Genomic DNA, 12292 nt, shown 5'->3' with positions numbered 1-12292 from the left:
CTATGACATTCCTTCCTTCCTCATTCAGTATGTATTTGGGATTCACCACTGTGTAGGGCATCGTGCTGGTCAGTACCTTGTGGCCAATATTAACTGATCCCGGAGAGAAGCCTGGGACTTCATGTTAGAGGAGCCGCCTTGCACTTCTATCTCTAGAGCTGTCGGTAGATGAACTTGAGGTGTAGAGCCATGGTTCCCCACAGAGAACTGACTCTGCAAATGTGTCAGAGGTTCAAAGAACAATAACGGGTAACTGCTGCACTTTTGGAGATTCTGATTCAGTAGGTTTTGTTTAGGGGCAGGCAAGTTTGAATTTCCCAGGGATGCTTGATCATTAGCCTCACCAGGGAAGCATTTCAAAATACGTGGGTTGGTGGAACCCGGGAATCACTGTGTATCTCAAATTCCGTGGGTGATTATTATGACCCTAAAGTTTGGGAAGTGCTGATCAAGAGACAAAATTGGAAGGCAGGCTTAAATAACTGGCAAGTACAATAGAAATGTAGATTGTGTTACCTTTCGCTGTATTCACTGATGACGCATTTAGCGTAACACATTTCTAAAACAAGTGACGGCCTCGGCTGAAAATAGTACTACATTCATCTTTTGAAGAATTGGGCTTTTCTGACCTTCCAGAGGCAGGAGGCGGTGGCGTAAGGAAAAGGAGACACCTTCCCGACCAGCAAAATCATCAGGATCGACCCTAGGGCTCAGCACTGACATTGTATAGCCACTGTGGCTTTACATGCAGCCCTTCTGGGTAGAAAAATGATTGTGTTCTCATGGGATTGTGACCCGACATTCCAGGATAAAGTCAGCAGATTTCAGGCCATCCCTCTAAGATAGGGTATCCCAAAGTGCGGATCATAGAGCACTAGTTCTGTCTGAGGGTCATAGTGCTGTGAAAGAGGTAACTCCATGAAAAATGAACTTCTGTGGACAAATGGTTTGGGGCAGCTTGGCATTTTATATTCATCTGGAGAGCCATCGCACATATTAGCACATTTAAAGCTCTGATAAATCCTGCATGCCTGGTTGACATTGTTTAATTCACATTTTTCAAATTAACATAGAATTCTTTTTTTTTTCCCCTAATAGGAGGACCTCTTCACACCAGAGAATCTGCCCCTCAGAGAAATCTTGAGGAACCTTGTCCTGAGGTACTAATATGGTGCTGACATCTAGAATTATTTTATGGGATTTAACGCTGGTGACAAGGAATAGGCATTTACTCTGTTCTAAGACGAAATTAAACAGAAAATTAAGTACACTGAAAACAATGCACTTGTTTAGTAGCGGGTGGAAATAACCGCATGGAAAAAAGAAGAGAAATTTTTCGTTTTATAGATCTGTTTATATTGTGGGGTTTAGGAAATCAAACAAGTTATGGAAGTCTAATTTCTAAATTGAGCAAGAGGCATGCGCTGAATACTACTGGTTACTCTGCTCTGTTGGTTGCTGTGGACACTCCCAAGGGATATGGTTTGCAGAGTTTATAATAGATTTGTGGTATTAATAGAGAGTGTTTATTGAGTTCCTAATATGTGCTAGCATCCAGTCTAATGCTTTACATCTATTATCTCACTCAGTTCCCACAATAGCCATGTAAAGTAAGTACCAATATTATGCCCATGCTTTCTGGATTAAGAACTTCTTTTTTAATTTTTAAAAAATATTGATTGATTGATTGATTTAGAGAGAGAGAGAGTGAGAGAGCAAGTGGGGGAGGGGCAGAGAGAGAGGGAGAGAGAGAGAATCCCAAGCAGGCTCCACGCTGTCGGAGCAGACCCCGACACAGGGCTCGATCCCACGAATCATTTGATCGTGACCTGAGCCGATATCAAGAGTCGGATGCTTAACCGACTGTGCCCCCGGATTAGGAACTTTTCTAAGTCGCACTGGTAATTAGTAGTAAAGCTGGCATCTAAGGCCTGAAGATTTCACTCTAGAAACTCCAAGCTTGACCATTAGGCTACAGGGCCTCCAGACGGCATGCGTGGGTCCTTGCTTACTGGGCATGCAGAAGGAAGGATTACTGGACTTGGGGGCTCATCTAAAAATTCTGCATTTTCTGTGAATCTCAGCTTTATTCCCCCTAAAATAAATGTTTTTGAAAGTATGTAGCCAACATACACACAATAATGCAACCAATATACATCCGTGTGTCTTATACATTTGCGTGAACGTTCCTATCTCTTCGAGGAGGCTCCTACCCCTTGCTTTTGTAGGAACTTTCCGTTTTGTAAAAAAGCTTGTTTTGGCCGAGTTCATTTTTGCCATCCAACTTTAGTGACAAGGTCGCATGTGAAATTTCGATCTCGTTTGGACTCTGCACATGGCACATTTCGTAGTCTGTCGTTATTCCCCAGCGGCGTGGAATGAAAGGCCTTTCCTTGTGTTTGTTGGCAACCTTTGGTTCCTCAGTCATACTGAGGTACTGTAAGCATGAGGCGACCCTGCCGCGTTACCAGGAGTTTTAGTCGAGCATACTAGATATTATTTCGGGCAAATCCTACTCGTTCATTTTCTGTTGGTTAAGTTTGGTCTTCTCCCATCCCTTTGGGCTTCTATCTTTGAATGCTTGTTTGCTGTTCTGTTGTTTTAGAAGGCAGGCTTTCTCGTACCATGGGGTCCTTTCAAAATATTAAGTCGACCGTGACGATGACAAAAGACTCTTATTGAATTATCTTTTCTCGTGCCGCCTTATTCCCCGCAGTTTCTTGGCCGGGGGGGAGGCTGGGGCAAGACTTGCTACTGACTGGGTGCCAAGCTGTTCGCCATATCACGTCTGTTGAATGTACGTGGGGTGAGAGCTCATGTGCAGGACCAGGGGTGTCCTCGCCTAAGCCCCTTCCCTTCCAGATTCCTTTCAGGATGACTTTCCCATTTCCTGTCCTGCTGATCACGCCCTTGGAAGGGATTTGAAGTCTGGAGTGTCTTTGATGTTTTCTTCTGGCCATGCCAAAGCCTCCCTGGGAGACAACAGGCTCTCTCAAGCCTGTGCAAATGGGTTTTTAAGTCAGTGTGGCTGCCAAGCTGTTGTGTTTCTTTGCTCTCTCTTTGATGTCCATCTAGCATGGTGCCTTGTATGCCTCACCCAATGCCTGGCATGTAGCAAATTCTCATTACCATTGCCTCGGTATGGAAACTTGCATGGAAAGTATTTCTGGGACTCCCCCCCCCCCCCACCCATCCCAAGTTTATTTCCTTCTTCCTGTTCCATCTCCTTCCCTCTCCCTTCTACCGTTACAGACATTTGCCAGATGTTAAGAAAATTCAATGAATTGAAACAAAACAAAACAAAACAAACAAGGAAAACCAAGGAGAGATAAGAATGTGGTTTCTTTAAATAACAGACTACAGGGTTGGGATAAATGTAAATGTCACTGTACTCACATACTGAGAACTTACGGTTTCGAGGTTTCAGATCTCCTGACAAGGCTTTGGACTCATCCAGTAAGCCCAGCTTAAATATATTCTGTTCCTGTTCTTTCTGAGGTGTGAGAAGAGTATTTATGGAGGGGCTGATCCCAAAATGAGGTGTTAACAAATCAGACAATCCCTTTCACCCCCTCTTGACACATACTGGCAACTCTCACCACATTCATTTTATTTTATGCTTACTAGTTGGTTTCCAAACGAATTTTTTTTTCATAAAGAAACTAGTGAAATGAAACACAAGGGGTGTGACTTTAAACAATGCCGTGTTAAATTTAGAGTTTGGATAAAGCACCGATGTCGTTAAAAATATACATGTATATACTTCGGTTCCTAGACTCTTGGACATCAGAATATTCCAGTGGCTTTAAAGGATGCCATGTTAAATTTAGAGTTTGGATAAAGCGCCGATGTCATTAAAAATATACATGCATGTACTTCAATTCCTAGACTCTTAGACATCAGAATGTTTCAGCCTAATTCCCTGGGATGGAGCACAAAGGGATTTGTTGAGACGTAGACGGGCTGAGGGACTCGAGTCCCAGGTCGACCCTGAGTTCTGTTTTCTCTCAAGACTTTAAGCATTCTTTTCTCTTTCCTCCTGACCGGTGACGCCAGCTCTGTTCCTCCTGGGAATCTCCGACATTATTCTTCCTTTTCAACCTGAATTGTTCTTCCTGGCGCCTGTCATTCTTTTTGTCATTGTATTTGGTGTCTCCCTCCAGCAATTCCAGCAGATGCTTCTCGGCTTTCCTTCCCGCTTTGAGTTTCTAGCAAGCATGCCTATATCTGCTTTACCCTCTGCTGTCTTGGGCCCCAGCGATATTTCCCAGGGAACTGGTCAGGCTGTATAGAGCGGGAAGATTGGCGGCATCGTGTTGCTTCGGATGATAATAAATAATGCAAAGAGAGGGGCAGTGTTTGGGTGAATACGGGCGGGGTATTACTTCTCTTTGCACTTTATTAACTATGGACTGGAGAGAAGCAGAGGCCCAGATAATCCTGCCACCTAAACATGAGATTTGCCTGTGGCTTCTGAGTGCTTTCTTTGCAATGAAATTTAAATGTGAGCCTTTTGACCTTCCAAACATTCACACTTTACACACCAGGGGTGTTTTAAACCCTGGCCTGAGGCACTGGACAAGGTGTGCGGGTTACTTGTCCCGAAATCCTCCGTTTCAAACCTCCTTTGCCGAGGAAGGGCTGCAGGCCATCCTAAGGCTTTTCATAGCCAGACTGTTCTGGTTGAGGATATGTGTTCTCACGGTTCAGCCTGCCTTTCAAGTACAAGGGGCATGATCATTAGTAGTGTCGGCCCAGCATTTCCGCCGCTCTGTGCTTCCTCCTTCCGGGGAGGGCATCGCTGAGAAAGTCTTGCCAAAGTCATGTTCAACGCGCAGAGGGGGGGGTCTCTGGCAATGACCTTCTTTCCTGACTATGGCCAAATATGTTTTCAGAAGGAAATAAATACATCAATACACAAATACAGAAATATAGAAATATCTAATATATACATTTATTAAAAATGTGTATTTATTTCGGTATTGATTTGCTTATTTAAAAGAAAACCTACTTCTTGCCAGAGTGAAAACGGGATTTGTCTATGATAAAAATCACAGAAAATAAGAAAGAGTTAAGGAAACCATTGGACCAAGCCACAAAAAGTGTTGCTCTAAATACACGACTTTTCAAATTCTTTAGAAGTATTTATGAACATTTTATAATATGCCTTGTACTGTCTTAGGTATACTGACGTCTAAAAAATAAGTATAAGAGATTATCTCTGCAAACAGGGGCCTCACTATCTTAAAAACAGAAACTTTGCATCGGGCACCGAGATAGCATTCAAAAAGTAAAGTTGAATGAAAGAACATGCATTCAAATTATGTTGGTCATAAGAAATGGAGGAAAGAATGCTTCATTTTCACCGAATGCCAAAAACGACATAAATTTAGAAATGTTTGCCCACGAAAAATAGCTCAGAGCTTTCTTAGCCATATGTCCCACTCAGCAAAACTTTGAGTAATTTACCATCTCATCTTTGCCTAGAATATAGTAATAGCAAATAGAGACTAAGAGGCGGAAAAAGAGAATTAAGCAAACATCAGGGCCATGGTTCATTTTAGAAACGTATTTACACTCAACCATGTCTAAAGTTGATTACAGATCATTAGATTAAATTATAGACTCTTTTGAACCCCCAGTGGGCTCGTTCAGAAGACGGTCAGAAGACAAACTGGGATACCAACCAAGCCTGTCCTGCGGGTACTTGAGACCACTGAGATTAAATTCTCTCACACCCTGAATGCTTCAGCCTGCTATCACATGTAACTATAAACGTTCAAGGTCCTTAGACGTAAATGTGCCGAGCTTAAACCTTGTTTTCTATGCAGAGATTTTCAGATTTTACCACATCATGCGTAATGGGACAGCAGACAGCCCCACCTGTCCCCACAAACATTTGCTGATTCTTTTGCTGTCTCCCTTCTCCCAGGCCTCCTAATAGCTACTGCCCAGGGGTCTGTCCAGCTCTTCTGTAAACAGTCTGTGGTTGGTAACAGAGAGGGCTGTTTGTCCTTTTGGCTTGGGCAGCTTGAACGGCTGTGTTGAGGGGCGCCTGGGTGGCGCAGTCGGTTAAGCGTCCGACTTCAGCCAGGTCACGATCTCGCGGTCCGTGGGTTCGAGCCCCGCGTCAGGCTCTGGGCTGACGGCTCAGAGCCTGGAGCCTGTTTCCGATTCTGTGTCTCCCTCTCTCTCTGCCCCTCCCCCGTTCATGCTCTGTCTCTCTCTGTCCCAAAAATAAATAAACGTTGAAAAAAAAATTAAAAAAAAAAAAAAAGAAAGGCTGTGTTGAGTAGCCCATGACACCGACCAAGAAAATGTTGGAAGGTGATGACACAAGGGACTCGATCTGAAGACCGATTGTCTACCCTTGCATCTGGTTGTTCCCGGTTTTGCGTGACGTGTAAGAGTGAGGTAGAGGATTACAAGCATTGGAATTGTGTCAATCTGTGTAACAACCCTGCTTACGTAGAATGTGAATTGGACATATTGTGTGCTCGAGGGTGAATGGACCTCAAGTGTGAGGTTTCACAGAACATAATGTGTTTGGATGGGTGCCCCAGTTCTCTCTACGGGAAGCCTGACCCTACTATTCTGTGGGGATGTAAAGGCACCCCATTAGCCATGGTTTTGAAAGGCAGTATATAGAAACTGGAAATAGAAAGCCAGGAAGAAATTTGAGATTGCACGTAAACCCTTTGTTACAAACGACAAGGGACATGTGCTCGTTATTCTCATGTAGCTGAGAAATAGAAGTTCGACTTAAGTTTAAATGTAATTTATTTAAAAACAATTTTTTTTAATGTTTATTTATTTTTGAGAGAGAGAGAGAGAGAGAGACAGAGTGCGATTGGGGGAGGGGCAGAGAGAGAGGGAGACACAGGATCCCAAGCAGGCTCCAGGCTCCAAGCTGTCAGCACAGAGCCCGACGTGGGGCTCAAACTCACGAACTTGAGCCGAAGTCAGATGCTTAACCATCTGAGCCACCCAGGTGCCCCAAGTTTAAATGTGATCTAAATTCCTATGACAACTCTTCACAGGTTAGTTAAATTTACCCAGGTGCTTAAATGCACTACTGGGCATATGTTTTTGGACTTCTGTTCATCATATTCCAGAGAAATAACAATTATAGAAGAGGTATGTACACTTGATGGGAGGGGTCGCTAACATTTAAAAAATTTTTTAATATTTAATGTGTGCTAGACCAGTGCTTCTCAGATAAATTCTAAATAAAATCTGAGTGAGTCCAATCCAACAATATATGAAAAAGGATAACACGTTGTGATCATGTGGGGTTAATCTCAGGAATGCATCAGCCAATCTAATTCACTGTATTAGCAAACTAACAAAAGAAGTAAAAAAGCTATATGCTAACCGTAATAGACACAGAGAAAGCATTTGTCAAAATCCAGTGTCCATTCCTGACAAAGCCTCTCAGCAAGTAGGAATAGGAGAGAAGTTCCTCAACCTGATAAAGGGCATCTATGAAGAACCCACAGCTAACATCATCCTTCTGGTGAAAGACTGAGGCTTTCTCTCTAAAATCAGAACGAAGATCAACATGTCTATTTCATCACCTCTATTTAACATTGTACTGGAGATTCTAACCAGAGAAATTACTTAAATAAAAGAAAGATTGGAAAGAAAAAAGTAAAGCTGTCTATATTCACAGATGACATCATAGCCCATGTGAAAAATCGGATGGATCTACATATAAAAAAAGCTGCTGGAACTAAATAAATGAGTTTAGCAAAATTGCAAGAAACAAGATCAATACACAAAAATAATTGTACTTTCATAACTGGCATGGAACGATAGGAAGTTGAAATTAAAATATCATTTACAATAGCATGAAAGTAAGACATGCTTAGGGATACATTGGAAAAGATATATAAAAGAAACTTACAGTTACAGCTATAAAACATTCCTGAGAGAAATGAAATAATTACCCACATAAATAGTCAGATATGCCTTATTCTAGTACCAGAAGTCTCAATCAATATTGTTAAGATGTCATTCCCCACAAGTTGGCTAATAGATTCAATGCAATCCTAATCAAAATCGTAGTGTGTTTTTTTATAGAAGACAAACTGATTCTAAAATTCATATGGAAATGCATAGAACCTAGAATAATCAAAACAACATTTAAAAAGTAGAGCAAAGGTAGGCTAACACTACCTAACTTCAAGACTTATAATTAAGCCGCTATAATCGAGATAGTGTGATATTGACATAAATATAGATAAATATATCAATGGAATAGGATAGAGAATCCAGCAATAGACCCAGATATATATGGACAACTGAATTTTGACATAGGTGGAAAAAAATAGACAAATCATAGTCTCAAAAAATAGTGATGGAACAATTGAATGTCCATACTCAAAAAAAAAAGAAAAGAAAAATGAAACTTTGATCTATACCTCATATCACATATACAGCATATGTGATCTGTAATCCAATGTAAAGCCTAAAACCATAAAACTTCTGTAAGAAAGCATAAGAGAAACTTTTCATCTTGGATTAGGCAAAGACTACTTAGATACAACACCAAAATATGATCTATAAAAGGACACATTGATTAATACGGACTTTATCAAAATAAAAATAAATCTGTTCTTTGAAAGTCACAGTTGAGGAATCAAAAGACAAGCACAGAGTAGGATAAAATATTTACAAATCATATGTCTGATAAAGGACTCGTATCCAGAACGTGTAAATAACTCTTAAAACTTAATGAGGAAACCAGCCACCCATTCAGAAACTGGCAAAATTCTTGATAGATAGGATGCTTTCTCCATGCCTGACTTCACAGACCCAGGATCCTTCCGTCATGTAGGATTACATGAAAGGTCCATAAACTGGGAATTTTATGAGCCAGACCTGGGGGTGTGTGGTATACACATCACTTCCGGCCCACGTTTCATTGGCTACAATCCAGTCGTGTAGTCATACATGGGTAGTCATACCCGAGAAACGAGGAAAGCGGGTTTAGCAAACGGCTATTAATCTCTTCCACATTCTGCATTATTACATTTGGTGACTATCCGTAGACACCTAAAGGTGGTTTTATGGCAAATAAGAATATTCTATAGTAAATCCCAAACGTATAAAATCATTACCACAGTACCACCTAATTTAGCTTTTTTCCCTTCCCTTTTTCCTCATGTCTTCATAGGGGTAAAGAAAAACTCTTTTGGTTGGGTAAAATTATGGAGATCTCTCTCTCTCTCTCTTTTTTTTAATTTTAGAGACACAGAGTGAACACAAGTGGGGGAGAGGGGCAGAGGGAGAAAGAGACAGAATCCTAAGCAGGCTCACACTGCACAGAGCCCGACGGGGGGCTCTATTGCATGGCCCTGGGATCATGACCTGAGCCAAAATCAAGAGTTGGACGCTCAACCAACTGAGCCACCCAAGCACCCCAAGATACCTCTTTTTTATCTGTAAATATGAGAATATTTGCAGAGTGGGCTTGAAAAAAAATGTTACCTTTGCCTTGGCCCGACAGTTCTTCTCAGGAAGAAAAATAATAACGAATTACGTGGTCGCAGGTGATATCCCAATGACCTGGTCTGTAAAGGTGGATGTTAATGAAGATCTAGGGGGCACAACGAATACTGAGTGCAGAGTAGAGATCAAAGAAATGGGGCAAGACTGGGAATGTGAGAGATGGGGCAAGAGGTTGGAGCCTGTGGAAAAAGAGTTTATGGGAAATTCTAACACAAGAGTGTGGGGAAAAAAAAGGTTTTAAGGAGAAAGATGCTAAAGATTCAATTTGACATTTGTATGCTATAAGGTAATTCCTTTGCCTCCAACCTTCACCAAAAAGCTGCTACACCCAGAGCCTCGTGTCATTGGTACTTTGAGTGGCATCTAGTGTAAGGCCATAAGAACTATGTCCATTCAGGACCCCTGAGAAGCAGATACACAGATGGAGAAAAGGCCAATGAAAGTTAAGGGCGAGAGAGAGCGGGAGGAGGCAGGAAGAGCCCTTAATCCATGATTCAACTCTAATACCTATGAGAGGAGACAAGGAAGGAAGATTGGGACAGAAGCCTCCTAGCCTGCAGTGCAGCTCTAGGCCCATTATGGCCTGGCTGATGGGGAACCTCTGAGCAGAGCTTGCCAGTTGGATAATCAGACAGGGGCCTGGATCTAGTTCCCTCCCGTGCTCAGTTCTTGGTCGGGAGCAGCCTTGAGGCAGGGTAGCGTTGGCATAGCGTTGGGTCTGCTAACCACATTCCTAGCTGGAAATTCTCCTGAAAGAGAGATCTGAGCAACCCCAGAGCCACCAAAAGGGATAAGCTCCGAACGGCGAAGTGGTCCAAACACTGAACTGATTCATCAGGAGCAGGAATTGCGGTCAGAAACGAGTAGAAGTCCAAGGCCCGGCCAACCCCTGTGAGTCCTTGGAAGAGTCGCTACAGCAGAGTCTCGACACCAAAACACCTGCTATGAAATGACCGGTTATGAAGGAGAGAGGAGAGAGGTGTCTAGTTGTTTTTAACATTCGTAACATTTAATCTATGCGTGTAAACGCAGTTGACCATTGAACAGCACAGGCTTCGACCGTGTGGATCCGCTTATACACGGGTGCTTTGTTCAATAAATGCCGAACAGTATTGTAAATGTATTCTCCTTATGATTTTCTTCATAACGTTCTTGTTTCTCTGGCTTACTTGATTGTAAGAATACAGCATGTAATACATATAACATCCTCAGTGTGTGTTAATCAGCTGTTTGTTATTGGTAGAGCTTCTGGTCAACAGTAGTCTATTAGTAGTTCATGTTTTGGAGAATCAAGAGTTATATACGGATTTTTGACCGCACCAGGGGGTCTGTACCCCTAACCCTCGTGTTGTTCAACGGGCCACTGTATCTCCTTTTCAGAGGTCTTTGCTTCACACCAGATTCATTTAGCCGTGCCCCCTAATTCTGGGCATAGCTGACTGTGGACAGCAGTGGCAGATTCAGGTACAGCATTTCTGAAAGTTGCCGCCAGACTATTAGCGACTGGGGACTTTTTCATGTGAAATGGACACTGCATTATCTTGGAGAATTCAGTGCTGTTAACGATAAAGGAAGCTAATTTCTAAATTATTTTCTGGACCTAACATCACACTTGCGCCCGTACTGTAAATGTCCCTCTTCCCCTCATAGCAACACACGAAGTTTATGTGCACCTGGGACTTGACATACAGCTTAGGGAGGATTGCTTTTCTTTACCTGAATTTGTTTTAGAGAATATCGTGTTTATTATCACTACCCTGATTACTCTGGAGATATTAAGCTCCAAGCCACACTCATTTTGCACTTCTAAAACATTTAAGGTTTTATTCTGGCTTCCGAATTTTTTCTTCCATTTAGATACCACGAGCATTTCCAGGGATGATCTCAGTTCTGGGCACATGAAGGACAGTCATGTGTCTCAATATCAAACCCAGATGGGTGCAGTTTGCAACACCCGTGACCGGTTTCCCTGCTCTAGGCTGACCAACTCATCATGGCTTCCCAGGACTTTTCTGGGCACTGGAAGTCCCACATCTTGGGAAACTCCCCAGGTCTGGGGAGGGTTGGTCATCCTAGCCAGCTCTTGTCCTCAAACAAAATAAGAAAGTTCTATCAGCAGGGTGGCCATTCTCGGCCTGCAGGTTACATTCCTGTTTACTTTCCAAGGTGGTGCAAAGGCAGGACCCCTATAGACATCTTTGATTGCTGTCACATTATTGCAAACATTTAAGAGTTACAATGGCGTAGGATATCTAGTGCATTTACCTGTACTCATTACTGTATCGGAATATGTTCTTCATAAAATTTAATACCGAACACGTTAAAAATACCTCTTATTTTCCAAAAGCAATAAAGGGATGGACACAATTGCATTTTCAACCATCTTCATATGTATTTATTGTTTGTCTTCTCTTTTGAGTTTCCTTTTATTCAGCTTCCTACTCCTTGGGGCTGCCCTAAATGAAGAAATCAAATTAACAGTAAACTGAGCCATGCATGCAACTCTTGTCCTTTTTAAAGTTCAGTTTGTGTGGGTGTGTACACACACACACACACACACACACACACACGTGTAGATAAATATATACATACATGTATATATTTCATGGCATATATTGCAAATCAAGAAATCATAAGGAAGAAAAATGTAAAAAGGGGTGGTTTATTCCTCAAAGCAATTCAGTCCAATTGAATTACTATTTCAGTTGACAGTGTGACAAAGCCAATTGGGAATCTCCAGATGCAGAGAGGTAAAAACGCCAACTTGATTAAAACGTAA

The 12292-nt window shown here is 42.0% G+C and overlaps 1 protein-coding gene across 1 annotated transcript in view; it reads left to right on the top strand.

Moving 5' to 3' along the window:
* The first annotated feature begins 1096 nt into the window (after nt 1-1096).
* The window catches only part of MID1 (midline 1), a 395896-nt gene continuing 384700 nt past the window's right edge, over nt 1097-12292 (top strand). Inside the window, exon 1 of the mRNA XM_043570086.1 lies at nt 1097-1160. The gene's annotated coding sequence lies outside the window, so the exon portion shown is untranslated. The remainder of the gene's footprint in view (nt 1161-12292) is intronic.

The sequence above is a fragment of the Prionailurus bengalensis genome, chromosome X (assembly GCF_016509475.1).
Source record: "Prionailurus bengalensis isolate Pbe53 chromosome X, Fcat_Pben_1.1_paternal_pri, whole genome shotgun sequence".
In the NCBI taxonomy this organism is placed as follows: Eukaryota; Metazoa; Chordata; class Mammalia; order Carnivora; family Felidae; genus Prionailurus; species Prionailurus bengalensis.
This window is presented reverse-complemented; position numbering and strand designations above follow the sequence as displayed.